Source organism: Benincasa hispida, chromosome 1, assembly GCF_009727055.1.
Source record: "Benincasa hispida cultivar B227 chromosome 1, ASM972705v1, whole genome shotgun sequence".
Taxonomy (NCBI): domain Eukaryota; kingdom Viridiplantae; phylum Streptophyta; class Magnoliopsida; order Cucurbitales; family Cucurbitaceae; genus Benincasa; species Benincasa hispida.
This window is the reverse complement of record NC_052349.1, coordinates 79,946,923-79,963,671: the sequence shown is the minus strand read 5'-3', so window position 1 is coordinate 79,963,671 and position 16,749 is coordinate 79,946,923. Positions and strand designations below refer to the sequence as shown.

The following is a 16,749-nucleotide window of genomic DNA, read 5'->3' as shown; positions in this document are numbered from 1 at the left end:
TTGTATAAATATCCTTGCTTGCATGTTTATGCATGAATGATCAAGATCAGATCATTTGTAGCACTTTACAACAATTGTAACACCTACAAAGCGGGCCATACTCGTAGTGTCACCATGATAAGGTACCCATCCTTATCCATCTACTATAGATCATTTAGGTTATCACTTAAACATGATCCACCTATATGTCTCTAATACATGTTTAAGTTACAAAGATAACCTTGGATGTTAGTTTATTGGTCTGTGGTTAGTGCAACTAAAATATCATATATTTTATAGCAATGAATAAAATATAATATATTTTATTAAATACATAATGAGTTTGTTCAACAATGTTTACAAACTATAGGACCCCTACGAGATTATGGGTATCAACCCCAACATATATAACGTCGTTCATAATAGAGACTTACATTTCACCAGGATGACCATAAGTGACATAACCTGAATCCTGAGTGAGTTGTGAACTCCTGCCTATGAAGGCAGTCCTTTGATTTGTATGGGTGAGAATGGCCAAATCGCAGACTTGATAAGCCTACTATTTTGGGGATTCGTCTGATTAGTGAGCTGGGAACATAGCTACACAAGACGGAATTCACTCTTTTCCCAATGTTGGGGTAAGTAGATAAATTGCTCCCCTAAAGATTGATTCCAAGGCTTGAACAATATGGTGCCACACCCTCTCCTGGCCCAATAGGGGTTTGGTCATAATTGGACTATGACTTATTGTTCCTTAGAAAGATTTAGTGGTACTTAAGGAGTTATATGTAATTGTAGGGGCAAAACGGTAATTTTGGTCCAATTGTACTTACAAGCAATTTGTGAAGGGTCATCGCACTATTGATTGTTTATATCGAACGGACGCAGAAATATATCTATAGTGCGAAGTGTGCAACTGTCAGTCTTTTTGAAATTAAGGGAGGGAAATAACCTCCCTCCCCTAATCTCTCTCAACTCACGATGTGTGAGTGAGGGGGTGGTTGTGATTGGGTTATTATGCATTATCTTCGTTTGACAAAGGAGAAGATACACATAAAAGTTCTGAGATAAATTCCCAATCTCTCTTCTCCTCTCTCAATCTCATTCCCTCTCTAAAATTCCAAGAGCCCATAACTCCTTGGATTCTCATTCTAGAAAATATAGAGGAATCCAATTGGTGGTGTCTTTTTTGGTTCACTCTTTGCTCGTGATTTTTGGTTTGAGGGATTTCTTGAAGATCGAATCTTCAAAGGTAAGGTTTTCTAATCCCTAATTTTCTTTGTCTGTTTTATTTAACATGCTATAAATTCATGATTTTCATATATATATATATATATATATATATATATATATATATACATATACATATATATATATATTCTTTTGTAAAACTTGTGTTCTGTGAGAATTAAAAATTGGGACGATCTCTGCTTGCTGCGAAGCTTCGTTGGTTCCTTCATAGGGGATAAAGAAAACTATGTGATGAGGGAAGTTGAGTGAACCATGCATTGAACAACAATGTGGACGCATAAGGAACCCTCATGGATGCATAGGGAAGGCTTGTGGACGCATAAAACACTTGGAAGGAGAAAATTGGCTAAGTATTTGAGAACATAAGGCACCACAAATGGAAAAAACCCTAACAAGGGAAGGGTTGGACGCATAGGTGGAGCCTTGGGAGCATCAAGGCCATGTGAATGCATGCTTAGAGGGAAAAGTAAGACAATGAGGACACATGGCTAAGTCTTTGAGGTTGGAAAGTAGACTATGTGTCAAATAGGAAAATATAAGCTAAAAAAGAATGAAGAAAAAGAAGGGTCGACGCATAGAGAGGTGATGGGCACATAGAGGCCAGGGTTGGCACATGGGAGGACTTATGCATTCCATTAGAACTCTAGGAGGAGCAAGATGGAAGTATAAGACAAACCCTTGGGAGAGAGTCATACAAAGGAAGCCTAAAACCCTAGATAGACGCATGTTTGAGGGAAGATGGGCGCATATTTATGCTTGAGTCTTAAGAGGAAGCTATGAGTCGAGTTAAGGGCTAAGTTGAGGAATCATATGTCCAAACTTATGTGAGCATGCATTGGAAATACCATCTTGGACGTATGAGGGAGGTGTTGAACGCATGGAGGTTAGTTGCTGAAGTAACCATGCGCCCAACCTAGGTTACATGCATTAGTATGAGGAAACTTGGAGAAGAAGGTCGGATTAATAGCAAAATAGGGTACGTGGCTCAACCAAATGAAGTCCTGGTTGAGCCTAGGGTGAGGTGGACACATATTAGGGCATACAATAGGCTAAAGTGATATCTCAATGAGGCCTATGCATTAGGCATTGCATAGTGGGGACACCTCAAGCTCTCATACAAGTAGGAGGTGTCATAGACCCTTGTGCTGGACATTGAATGGTGTTATCACTTAGGTTTTTCATGAAACTTATGTGTCATGCGTTGAAGGCTAGAGTAGGTGACATTGATGCTTCTGAAGGCCTAGAAATACCCCAGGAAGGCTTCATTTCAACTTAGAACACATTTTTCCTTCAAAAGAGACTCAAAAGAGAGAGGTTAGAGGAAAATTAGGGTTTCGCGAAAGGCCTATGCATTGACCAAGAGGGGTATGTGTTGACTAAAAGCTGTCCATGCGTCCAACATAGTCCATGCATTGATCGGGTGTTTTCCAGGGGTCCAGAAGGTGTTAACCATGCGTCCAACTTTGTAAAGAAGGCCTGTTTGCATCCAATTGTTGTCTAAAGGTGTTGAGGGGCCTAATTTCATATCAATATGAGTTGGTAAGCTAAGTTTAGAGCCAATAAAGTATTCTAAGGTTATTTTATCCCTAAACCTAATATTCTAAGCTGATTATTGAACTAGTACAGGCCCAAGGGTTAAGAAGGAACTTAGAGAAACCAAGAAACTTGCAAGGAGAAGAAGGTTCCTGTGATTAAACTATGAGTGGTATTCTTTTTAAGGTCTTAAGCATATCTTTGTAAATCATATGCTTGTATCGACATATGAGTAGCTTTAACGAAGATGAGACTATGAGGTCGGGATAGTCAAGGGGTCGGAGTTCTTGAGCCCTTGGCAGAATCTCATAGGATGGTCAGGGGGCCATGATGTCTAGTTCTCCAGCCTGTCGGAGGAACCTTGTATGGGATGGTCAGGGGGCCGACGGGCCTTGCTTCTGAGCCCATAAGAGAGGGATGTATGTGTACATAGGAGACAGAGTAGACATATTGAAATTATGAGAAATATGTTTAACTATCTACCATGTGTGTAGGTAGAGCAGAGATGGACTCACTCGAGCATGAGGTTTGAGTAATAACCTCGCTATGTTGATATGTTGATTGAGCTATTTGACTCTAAGGGTTGAAAGAGACCTTGTAGTTGTTTACCACTCACTGAGCTTTGAGCTCACTCTTTCCTTTTATGTTTTTCTTTCACAGGTAGCAGAAGAGTCCAGGTTGCTGCAAGAAATCAAGGTCTGCCACAAGCTAGAATGTTATTTGTTTTAGTTGTAAAAGGGGTTGGCAAATGTTTGTAAAAACCTTTCAAGTTGTATAAACTGATTTTCAAATAAGCTATGCTGATAGTTGTTTTCTTAATACCGACTTAAGATGAGTTAGAGTGAGTACGAATAGATAGTAAGTATCACAAAAGGGTGGTATATGCCATCCTCACGCCTCCTTTCAGGTTTGGAAGGGGGACTCAGGAGGGAGTGTGACATACTGGGCTTTAGTGGAGTGACCCAATAGTTAACGAATGTTGGTTAATTCGATTAAAAGAATTTAGTTGATTAATCTCAAATCATTGGAGCTCATAATCTGTAGGTCCATTAGGTCCCTCTACTAGCTCATAAACGGACTAAACTTTAGAATAGCATGATGAGAGAATTTGAAACATTCAATTTTTTTTAGGGAATTATTAATTATGTGTGATATAATTTAACGTTTACATATCGAATTAAACAAAATTGGAGTGTCAAAAAATATTTAAATATGATTTAAATATTAAAAACACGAATAGGGATTCATGTTAAGCATTAGTGTTTAATTAAATTAATATTTGATATTAAATTAATTAAATTAATTAAAATTGTTTAATTAATTGTTTAGAATTAACTTTGTTTGAAATCAATTGTAAGAATTAATTCTATTAAAAATTAATTCATTATTTAAATAATAACTATTGAATTAATATCCTTTCCATTTTGTTTTAAAATTAGATTTCAAATAAAATTGAATTTTCAATAAAATTCAATAAAAATTGGAAAATTGAACCTTAGTGGGTTTTTTCTACTTTAAACACCAAATTCCCACTCAACTTAAGCATGTTTTGGTGTCAAGTAACTATGCAATCTGATTGCATGCTGTTTTGAATAAAATCAATTCAATTTTCTGAGAATTTGAATTCATGCAAGCTGAGATTTTTGTTTTGGAGAAGGAGTTCTTCTTGAGTGACACCAAAGCAAAACAATCCTCAAATTTCCTTTAATTCCTTCTCATTTTGGGTTTCACCATCCAATCTAAAGATTAAGAAAATAGTAGGAAAGATCTTGTGGTAGTTTACAATAAGTTCGTCGTAAATTTCGAGCTAGGGAGTAGCTGGATTGGAGGATTCTTCAAAGGTATTTTTTTCTAAAATCCTACTTCTATGTTGATCATTTTGCATGCTTGTTTGCTAAAAAATTGATGTAGTTAGAGTACTTAAGATCTGGATTGCTTCCTCTTGTTGATTGTCAACATCAATAATGAATTGGGATGGATTGGATCGGTCAAACGTTGATTTTGAGTCGAGCTTGGATCAAACCTGGATTCGGCTTGGGCTGTCCTTTAGACTTTGAATCCAATGACGAGGTTGCCATACAAATGTGAATTCTTTACCCCAAATTTTTTTTTTTTTTTGTTAATCTTTGCAAAAGAAAAAGATATTACTATTATACGGTGAAAAAGTATTTGAATTGCAAGAAACAAAGCCAACAAAATGTCATAAACAGATTATAAGAACAAAAATGTCATTAACATAAATATAATATAAATAATAAACATTTTTACCATTAATAAAGTTTACAATGTTTATTTATTAGTTGTACTAAAAATATTTATTTATTAATTTAAATAATAAAATTTGGTTTATTTTTAATAATATAGATGTTTATTTATTCATCAACATATATATTTTCATAAAATTGAGATCACAACAAGTCGATATTTTAAACTATGGTCGACATTTTTTCAATTCCAATATTACCAACGGTCGGAAATTGTTGTAAAATAGTCGTCGCTAATTGAATTCTTAAATTTGGGTTTACTATGTCATTAAATAAAAACTATAAATTATACTTTATTAAAAATCTATTTCACACAAACTTATTATTATAAATTAATGCTCCATTAAATAATTATTAGGATTTTAAAATTTTCTTTTTAAAATTAAGCCTATAAATACTCATTACATCTCTAATTTTTTTATTAATATTTTAGAAAACCAAACATAATTTTAAAAATTCGTCTAAGAATTTAACTATTGTACTTAAGAGATATAAATCATTATGAGAAATTGAAAGGCAATAGACTTAACTTTTAAAATGAAATTGCTACAAAATACCATCTTAGTTTTTTCTATGTAATGAATTTTTAGATAACATTTAAGCTTCGTTTGGTAAAAAAAAAAATTTATTTTTTGTTTTTAAAAATTAATCTTATTTCCTCTACATTTCTTATAGTGATTTGCATCTTAAGTACAATAGTTGAATTTTTAGCCAAATTCCAAAAACAAAAACAGGTTTGTTTATAAGTTTAATTTTAAATAACAAAAACAAAAAAATTAAATGGCTACCAAACGAGATCTTAGGAATTCAAGACGGGAGAGGATCATAGTATTATGCAAAAAGAAGTTAGAAATATAGTAAAATTTTGATGTAACTCTATGGTCTATCATTGATAGACCGCATCGCTAACAGGAGTCTATCAATAATAAAGTCTATCACTAATAAATTTTGTTATACCTACAATTCTTTTAAAAATAACGTTATACATTTAATTGTTTACCCTGAAAATGTCACCTGTTGCAAACACCCAAAAACATACTAGGAATAACATTGTGAGATGGACCGTTTGTCAACTTAATTAGGCTTCGTTTGGGGTTACTGTAGCTTTTAAAATAATTTTCTTTCTGAAAAATTAGGAAGTAAAATAGTGTTTAGTAAATTTTATTTTTAAATTAGAAACTAGTTACGATGTTAGTTAAATTAATACTAAATTAGTACAATTTAATTACATAAACCAAAGTAGGCTTATCATTTTAATTATTTTTACATTGATAATAATTTATAATTTATTATAATATACACCTTTTAAAATATTAAGTGATTTGAATTTCAATTAATTTTAGATTATTTGATAAAAGTTTAAGAAAAATGGTTGTTATAAAAAAATTGAATCAATTAAAATATGGAAGAATATTATTATAATATATTTATTTAAATAATTAAGAAATTAATAGATTTTTAGAAAAATTAATCTAAAAGTTACTATTCTTAGCTTTCACCCCATCGTCACATGCTGGGATGGTGATGCAACTGCTAGTCGGGTCAAGAATTTTGTTAATCTACTTTTATAAGTGTTTTTAGAATCGTAGCATATAATAAATACTTGGTTTGAATAAATATTTGTAACTCATTGTTTGTAGTTGAAGTGGGTTGCATCATGCATGCTATAGTTTATTTTCTGTAAATTATGCGTATTGGTAAACAATGATTACTTGAATTACTGTGGTTGCATTTCTTGTTGATTAGTATGATGATATCTATTATAATTTACTAACCAGTTATTAATTTCTTTGGTTTTTATCATTTTACTAAAGTTTGTAGCATTTCATTTTTCCTTGTGTTATTATTATTATTATAGCTGATTGTGAATGTATTCATCCTTTACCTTAATATTTCCTTTCTAAGATTCGAGGTATACCATATTCTTAATATGATTTCTATTTTGTTTCACATTCACCTTTGTGTTCTAATTTCACATGTATATATCTTTTCCACTCTCAGAAATGGTACATTGAAATTGTTGGGCATCTTGATAGCCGTTGGTGAGACAGTTGGTTATGTTCTTTCGGGAATGTATGGTAGCTTTAGTCAATTTGGCGTGAGAAATGCTATTCTAATAGTTCAACTGTGCTTTTTTGGTATTGTTGTCATATGTTTGGATGAGCTTCTCCATAAGGGATATGGTTTAGGATCTGGAATTTCCCTCTTCATAACAACCAACATGTGGTAAATTCTCCTACCTTTCTGTCATCCTTTCCCACATATTTTCTCAATTACACTGTCATTAATGGACTTCTCAAAATGTTTTGCATTCTAAAGTGAGAATATTATTTGAAAGGCATTTAGTCCGACCACCATTAACAGTGGAAGAGAATCTGAATTTGAAGGAGTTGTCATTGCATTATTCCATCTGCTAATTACCCGAACAGACGAGGTTCATGCATTGGGAATCATTCTATCGGCAGAATCTTCCTAATTTGACAAATCTGCTTGCTATATATAGTTTTGATCTTCTTAATTGTTGTCTACTTCCAAGGGTTCCAGGTGGTTCTGCCTGTGAGGTCAAAGAATTCCCATGGACAACAGTTCTTACCCAATTAAGCTTTTCTACACCTCCATCATGCGAATCATTCTTCACTCTATTCTTGTTTCCAACCTTTACTTCATCTCTCAGGTAAGTTGATTTTTCTGCATTCATGCACAACTGATATACACTTTGTCAATGCCTCCTCCTAACCGATTGCATGGAATTGTATTTGCAACCACTGTACACACTATAACAATTTTGGCTTTAGATGTCAGTTTTGAACTGTCATCGTATAAATATGATGACGAATTACAAACCGCTATTTTATCCCATTTCATCTAGGATACGATGGCCGTTTAGCTTTGATGGCGATTTTAAGTCATCATCAACTCTTATGCCGTCGTATATATATGATGGCGATTGTTTATGATGGCAGTTGTGAACTGTCATCCTATCATAGATATTCGATGGTGGTTTTATATGATGGTAGTTAGAAACTAATATCATACCCATGCTATCATACATAATATGATGACGGTTAGGTATGATGTGAGTTTCTAACCGACATAATATGGGTCATGGATGATAGTTGGAAACTGACATCGATTCTAATCAAAGTTGTTTTTTTTAGATGACGTTTAATAGCTGTTATTGTTCTATACTATGATGCTAGTTTAATACTAACATCATATCTTATATAACCTGCAACAAATTATTAGTAAAATATGGAACCCAATCCTGCATAAACAATTTATAATATTAATAATTCTCATCCTCTATTTCAATTAAATTTCTCCACACAAATATTCAGCAAAATAAATACGAACTTCCAAAGAAGACAATCTGTCATATCATTTCAATATTAATGATCAATTCACAATTGAATTTCAATATAGAGCTACACATGTTTCAAACCTACAGAAAATGTATAAGATCTACTAAAATTTCAAAAAAAAACCTCTCCAACAGCTTGACAACTAAATAATGCTACACAATATTATTTCAAAACTACACAAAATGCCTATAATCTACCAAAATTTCTTGAAAACTCTCCAACAGCTTTACAATCAAACAAAGTTTGCACAAAATGTCTAAGGGATACCAAAAGTTAGAGAGAAAGCCAAACAAAAATACATGTCGTAGCACCATACAAACCTTTCAAGTGTAGTCCGACACATGCTTCTCTCACTCAACTCCTATCTCATTGAGTTCTTCTTGGGTAAAAGGGTTCTTAGTATTAAACTATATCAAAGCAAATAAATAACAAATATTACAATAAATTCATTATTACTAAACATGCAATATATAAAAAGTTTGAATAGTGACATATAATGGAAATGATTGGAGTATTTGGATGATGTAAAACCTTTCTCATGAATCTCATTACATAATACCCACATTCCACACAACCTTTTGGTGAAGCACTGAAATATAGAAATAAATAACAATTAAAATTATATGTAGAAATATAAGAATTAACTTCAAACAAATTAATTGTATACCTTACATCATGTAATCATCTTCGTCAAAAGTATTAATACTCTCGTCCTTGTCCCCAATTAAGAACTTGTTCTCCATGCAAAATCCATGTCTTATAACTCTTATCAATACCATCAATAAACAAGTGGTCTCTAACTACATCAACATCTTCGTGGAGTATATTTCAACCATTTAAACATAAACACTCCATGAACTTTTAACCCTTTGAACTAATGTAATCCATTTTCAAAGAAGTTTTCAATACCTAAGTTGTATTCACCTGACAACATATTTGACAAAACTTATGAAAATATTTTATCTACAAAAGATTATTAAAAGGTGTATACGTATAAGGACCAGTAACATGAACTTAAAAGATTTACCATTAATAAGTCTATAACAATACAAACAACCAAATTGTAGTAATAAAAATAAAAAAAGTAGCAACAAGATAACCAAATTGAAATGTCTATTTTAGAAAATAGCTAACTAACTTTCATTTTATAAAAACAGGTAAATAAAAAAAAAAAAAAAAAAAAAAAAAAAAAAAAAAAAAAAAAAAACCCAGAGATTTTTTTAACTAAATTCATGGACCAAAATGCCTTCGTTGGTTTAAACAAGCTAAGCAAATAGATTTAAAACAAATATGATCTAACCCTCAGATTTAGCCAACTAAAGTATATTTAAAAGCAAACAAAAATCTTGAAACAAAATAAAAACAACGATTTTTCAAGATTTCTTGCTCTACTAAACTAGTTAATCGATTATTTAAATCTTAATTTTGAAAAACATGCAAAAAAAAATTGAAAACAATACAACGAAATCCACTATCATTCAAACCCTTATGAGACATTCATGATGGTTAATTTTGAAAAATGGAAAAGAAAAAGATTTGAATGACTTAAACTTACAATCATATGGAATGATAAAAAAAAATTTGTGTATCCTTGCACCAAATGGAATATAGAATTTTGGCCAAATCGATATATGTGTAATATCTATCATTTTCAAAAATCCAAAATTTAAATCTTTTAACATAACAAATATTGAAGTAAAAAAATTGAAAAGGTTAGGGTTATCATTCACAACAATAACGAACCAAAATCTAAGCAACAAAATAATTGAATGAAAAATATGTCAAACATGAATAGATCTTAAGAAAATTCAAGATTGTTTTGTTGTTCTCAAATGATAGAATACCTAAAATCATCCCTTTATTCTCAAACAGCAACATAACAATATAAGTAACCAAGGGTTTTTGTTTAATTTTAATGATGAATCACAACCAACACAGATTCAGTATCAAATTTTCATTCTCAACTAACACAAGTTATAAGTCATCAAAGAATGAGGAACAAATTTGATCTAAAAATGAATAAATAAAGAAAATAATAGAGAAAGACCATGGAAAAACAAAAAAGAACTGACCATAATTGGAACAGAGTGTGTCTCACGTTGCTTTGCCGTCTGCGTCGGAGCCACAGATTTCAAAAAGTTGGTCGTTCAGAGAGTAAAGAAGTAAGTCGCCGTCGAAATAAGCCAAAGCTGTTGGCCAAGTAAGTCACTGCTGCCGTGGTCTTCGAGTTAGTCGTCGTCAACAAAGCAAGATTTTGGGTGATAGTTGCCATCAAAGTGTGTGCAAGTCCAGGGTTTGAAGACGATTAATCGATAGGAGGGTTACACATATGGGGGTGGTTAAACTTATAAGCCAAAACAATGTCGTTTTGGGTAAGGTTTATGATGATGTTTCTATTTACCAAAACCATGTCGTATTGGGATTTAGATAAAAAAAAAATTATATTGTATACCTTTTGATGATGGTTCAAAACCGTCATTAAATTAATATTTTTCGGCATAAATTTAAATATTTTCCAGCAATTTTTTAAAATTTTAGATTACCTTTCTAAATCGCCATTATAACCAAACTTTTGATGACCGAGTTTGTCCATCATCTTTCATGAAGTTTTTCATAAAGTACGAAAGACGCTATTTTTCGAAACTAATATCATAAAATTGATCTGTCATCTTTTATAAAATGCCAACTGACATATAAACCTAAAATTCTTGTAATGACAAGAAGTGGGTGAATCTTTTGTGGCCTTGCTTATTACATCATCCTACCATCAAGGTAATATCCTTAGTTCATGCTCTAGCCCCTCTCTCCCACCACCCCAAAGAAAACTATATAGAGAGGAAAAAAAATGTACTCTATATTGCTCATCACCTATGTGTTCTTTTTGTGTAATATGTGATGCTTCTTCTTGCAGCTTAGCTAATATGACAGCTAATCCCTTCCATGCTTTGTTCTATCTTGTTTTCATGCTAGTTTCTGGTTCCTTGCCAGAGATGTGATATGATTTGATCCTGTGTGCTTTCTTTCAGTGAAATATAAATTAGACCCTTGTTGTTTTTTCATATTTATTCCACAAAATGAAAAGTTTGCCCAATGTAGTTTAAGAATTGAAGGTGTAAAACTTTCGATTGAGTGATTTCTAATTTGCCAATGCTTTGATTTGATTTGCAGGAACAACGAATGGTCATGCCTGGACACCGAGAGTTGAACCGTTACATGCCCACAGCTGCAGCATTCTGAGGAATGTGATTTCCTACCATGTTTATAGCTTTTTGAAGTTCCAATTTTTCAATTTGTAACACTTGGATTATTTCTTTGGCCTTTTTCTTCCTTATGTGGAACAATTGGTATTTAGAACTATTTCCATTACGTATCTTATTGTTACTCTTTTTAACTGTCCTCCCAGTCCCATCCCGTCTCGACCCCATTGTCATTCCTAATGTCTGGCATAGCTTAATTAGTGGAATTTGTTAGTCTCCGTGATTGATCAAAGAACTCAGAAATGCTCAGCAAAATCTCATCCTTTGTTATTCAAATTACAACCACTACAGCGACATACAAGGAGGGAATTACAAATTGATTTTTACAGAGTAAAAAAATAAACCCAACATTGTTGTTTAATACTTCAACATTCCCCCTCAAACGAAATCAGGTTTTCTACCTATATAATCTAAATAAATAGGTCTAATTATCCAATGATCTAAACTTTTCTATTTCTTTTTTTACTTTAATAGCCTATGGGTTTTTATTTTATACGAAATTCTGATCCAATTTACTTTTTTAACCATCTTCACTATCCACTTTTTAAAAAATATATATATATAATTATATTAATATGTGTTTATGGACTTCCCAAAATGGTTTTCTTTTCACTATACAAGTAAGTCTAAAAATAAACCGTGGTATATATTTAATAAGTGCATAGACAAGATAATTTGTATAATATCTTGTCTTATATACCAAACAATATATGCTATGTATTGTAAACACACCAAAAAAATAAAACATGGTATATTCGATGTATATTTACATTTTTCAAAATACTATTGGCATATACTTGATCTCAATAGGGAGGTGATCGATCTTCAACTAGAAATATAGAGGAATATAAATGAAACTCCTAAAATAAAGAAATAAGATAAAAATAGAAATAAATGGATAAAAATGAACCCTTCAAAAAAGTAAATAGATCAAAATGAACGTTTCAAAAGTAAACAAACTAAAATGAATAAAAGTGGAAAGTATAGTGACCAAATTAGACGATTTGAAAATACAAGAAACAAATGAAATGATTCAAATATATAAGAATTAAAAATAATATTTAAACCAAAAAAAAAATTATGTCCTACCTTAATAAATCAAATCTATACTATTGAATCTAACTTTAATTTGAAGATTTGAAGATTTGAGACCCTACCATCACTAGCAACTTTTCTTTATAAATAACTAATTTGATTGATTCACTTATTTCCATTGAGTAGAAGAGTCCAATGGTTTTGAATGAACTTTGATGTTGACTTTCCTTTTTCCAGACGCTTAAATTTTGTTTGGGATTTTTTGATGGGAAAGGTCCTTAAATTCACCAGGAGCAAATCCCTTAAAAAATCTAAATCTAAACCATTTATTTGGAAACAAACAATAACTATGAAATTATTGGAATGATCAAATATTTTAATAATTGTGTGTTTCAATCACTTTGACAGCCAATAATTATGACTACTCACCTAAGCCATATATATATTCATTCAAAAGAAAAACCTATTAAACAAATTTCCTTAATTTTTGGTTTTAACTATTGGAGGAGTGAAAAGGAGATGTTTTGTGATACTATACAAGATATGACTTTAAAATATGTATCAAATTGTATCTTTTGAGTTTAGAAATTTGTTAACGAATGTATTCTTATAGAGTTTCTTCGTTTAAATAAGAATGATATTATGTTAGATATGTGTAAAAATGAGAAAGGTATATGTTATATCATTTTTAATATCATTCACATAAATTGACGTAATAAAGGATGTCTCAAAAATGATTATGTAAATGATTTTAATGATGTATTCGAAAATGAAATCAATATGATAATGACAATTTAAATTTTTATATAATTGTAAGTAATATCTTCTACCCATGATTTTTTTTTTTTTTTAAATACTTTTGTGACAAAATAAAAGTTGAAAACAGAAATATTTTGTACAAACTTTTAAAATTGCCATGCATTTGATTTTAAGATCATAGAGCTTCAATATATTTATTTCACCCAATACCATTAGTGGAAAGTGAATGGCTGTTTTCTTTGGTGGCATCCACCTACTTTAAAAAAATAATAATAATTAAGATTTAAAAAAAAAATAATTAAGAATTTTTTTCATTCTCAACATTTTGATTCTAATTTTCATTTGTCTCTAAGTTTTAAAATGTTATCGTTTTATCCTTAGCTTTGGTATTTTACGTATGTGTTGAGCTAAGCTCAATAGATATATGTTAGTAACTAAGAAGTCTGTGGTTCGCGCTCTCCTACCTCTATTATACTAAAAAAAAAATCATAGACTGAAAACGAGTATTGAGTAAAGATCAAAGTTAAAAATGTAAATCTTGAAATCCTATAGGCCAAATTGAAACAAAACTCAAAATTCAAGAATAAAAATGGGATATTTTGTAACCTAAAAAATAAATAGAAATTAAATTTAAAATTCAAGAATACAAATATAAGATAAGACAAAAAAGAAAAAAAAAACTTAAAGGATTAAAATGAAATTTCTCTCTAGAGACAACAAGTATCCCTCCTTGGATGTAGTATTTAATTAAAAGAATATATTACCTTTGAAATATTATAATGGAGAAAGTTAATAATAAAGTTCCAAGTCGAGAAACCCCAACTTGTTATAATCATCCGGAAAATGAAATTCATATTTTATAAAATGTGGAGTTTGTAAGGGAAGTAAAAAATTATGGGCTGATAGGGATTCCAATTCCAAGCTTTGCAATCTTGTATACTATCATTTTTCCTCTTTTAATTGATATAAAATTACACCTTTTTTTTTAGTATTTAACAAAAGATCATACACATAAATGTAGTCATTATTCACATACTCCAATCCTTTTCACTCGAGTTCAACTAACATTAAGACCACGTTAACCAATATATAACGAGAACTGATATAATCGTAAAATGTCACAATCGCAAACGTAATTGAATTATTTTGATTACATTTATTATGAATTATGAATATGTTACATATAATATCAATACCACCACAATTATCATTACGAGTCAAACGACAATAATAATAGTAACGATATCAGTAAATGTGATAGATGTATACTTTCCATAGTGTAACAATAACTAACGATATCAATAAATGTGATAGATGTATACTTTCCATAATGTAACAATAACAATAACGACATCAACGATTTGGTCTCAGTAATTTTAAAATGCAATTGGATTGGTCACTCTCTACACTTTAATTAGATTGTGTTCTTCGATTAGTATTAATTCAAGACCAAAAGTTGCATCTCCCATCCTTAGTGTAAAAATTTTGAGTATACTTTATAAGATTTAGACACGTGGCTGATACAAAATACTCACGTCCTAACGTTCACAGGGAACTAATTTTCCCTCCCCTATGTGGGCCACGCTTCCAAATAAGATGAGGTCTTTTCACATCAAATATAAGTTCCCCAAAATACCCATACTGATGGGCAATTTTAACTGTCCTCTTCCCTAAACGGCTACGTAATATGCTGAAAAATGTAGGGTTAAATCGGTCTAAATATTTAAAATGAAAGATACGTTGCATTTTTTGAAGTTTCCCTAAAGGACTTGCGTGGAAGACACGTCCTAAATTTGTCTTTTTCTGTCTTTTCCACCGTCTTCGTCATACTTTTTTATTTCGTAAAATTTTCATAAATAATACTGTCGAGTTTTCCAATATTTTTTAAAATAATATTTTTTAATAAATAATGAAAAAAATAGAATTGAAGATAAAATATTCCCAAAAATAGGTTTTTAAATATTATATCGGGTACACGATTATACCTTAATCGTGTACCGGATACACGATTGGCTCTAAATCGTGTACCGGATACACAAATCCCTGGTCACTAGTGTAACGGTCATGCTTGTCCAGGGCCTGTTGCCCATGGCCGCATGCCCAATCCAACCCCTTTCTAGCTTACTTTCATATCCTGTATTGTATTAGTGTAGTTAGCTTGCTTTCTTTACATTTTCATTGTAAGTGACCACTCGCCCTTTTGCATATGTTGTTAGACATACGAGATATGTCTGAAAGGACAAGGTCTTTTGCTTTGTGGAAGGGCTGAAACCGTGGGCAAAATCAAAACTATATGAACAGAGAGTACAGGATCTCCCCTCTGCCTACGCGCAGCTGAACGGCTGTACGACCTTAGCACTGACTCGCAAGATGTGAGGAAACAATCAACTTCCTCCAATGGGGAAACAGAAACAGCCGTTCCAGTCCTCCCCACTGGGGAGGAGACAAGAACACAGGGGGGGACCGTAATCATCCCAACCGAGATCAGGAAACAACTGGCAGGGGCCGCCACAACAGCATAACAATTATAATCGCCCCTATCTTGTTTCATATGTAGAGGGCCACACAGGGCGGGCGAATGTCCAAATCGAACTGCGTTCAATGCTTTTCAAGCCACATTGGCCTCTACCTCCGAAGACAAGGCTGAACTGGAGGAGACGGTAACCGAGCCAGTGGCAAAATTGAGAATCCCAGGATGGGGGCATTGAAATTCCTATCTGCACTTCAGAAGAATATGGGAAAGGTGACGGAGCACTAGAGAAAGGTCTCATGTATGTGGACGCTTGGGTCAACCAAAGATCGGCCAAAACCACGATGGTTGACTCTGGGGCTACCCATAACTTCATGGCTGAAAGGGAAGCTCGCCGCCTGAACTTGAATTGGGAAAGAGATGCAGGAAGATGAAAGCTGTGAATTCCGCAGCCCTACCAATTACGGGGATAGCGAAGAGAACTCCAGTGAAGTTAGGAGATTGGAAGGGCTTCGTTGACTTCGTAATTGTCAAGATGGATGATTTCGACGTGGTACTGGGAATGGAATTTTCTGCTTGAACATAAAGTCATACCAATGCCCCTTGCCAAATGCTTAGTCATTACTGGGTCTACACCGACCGTAGTCCAAGCCAGTATCAAGCAGCCAAATGGGTGAGAATGATCTCAGCCCTCCAATTGAAGAGGGCCTGGCCCACGACGAACCCACGTTCATGGCCATCCCGATAAGAATCAGTTGAGTCCACGGAAGAGGAGATCCCCCAAGACGTTCTATTGTCTTGGAAGAGTATCGGGACGTCATGCCGAAAGCCTGCCCAAG

At 32.5% G+C, this 16,749-nt stretch overlaps 1 long non-coding RNA gene and 1 pseudogene across 1 annotated transcript; one reads left to right on the top strand and one right to left on the bottom strand.

Moving 5' to 3' along the window:
• Positions 1–3,247: 3,247 nt before the first annotated feature.
• LOC120079507 lies at positions 3,248–7,710 on the top strand (annotated as a pseudogene).
• Positions 7,711–8,520: 810 nt separating this feature from the next.
• LOC120067047 lies at positions 8,521–9,162 on the bottom strand. Its single transcript, XR_005478917.1, has 3 exons — positions 9,057–9,162; positions 8,921–8,978; positions 8,521–8,796 (listed from the first exon to the last, which is right to left on the bottom strand). It is a non-coding gene; the product is annotated as an uncharacterized LOC120067047 (long non-coding RNA).
• Positions 9,163–16,749: the final 7,587 nt, after the last annotated feature.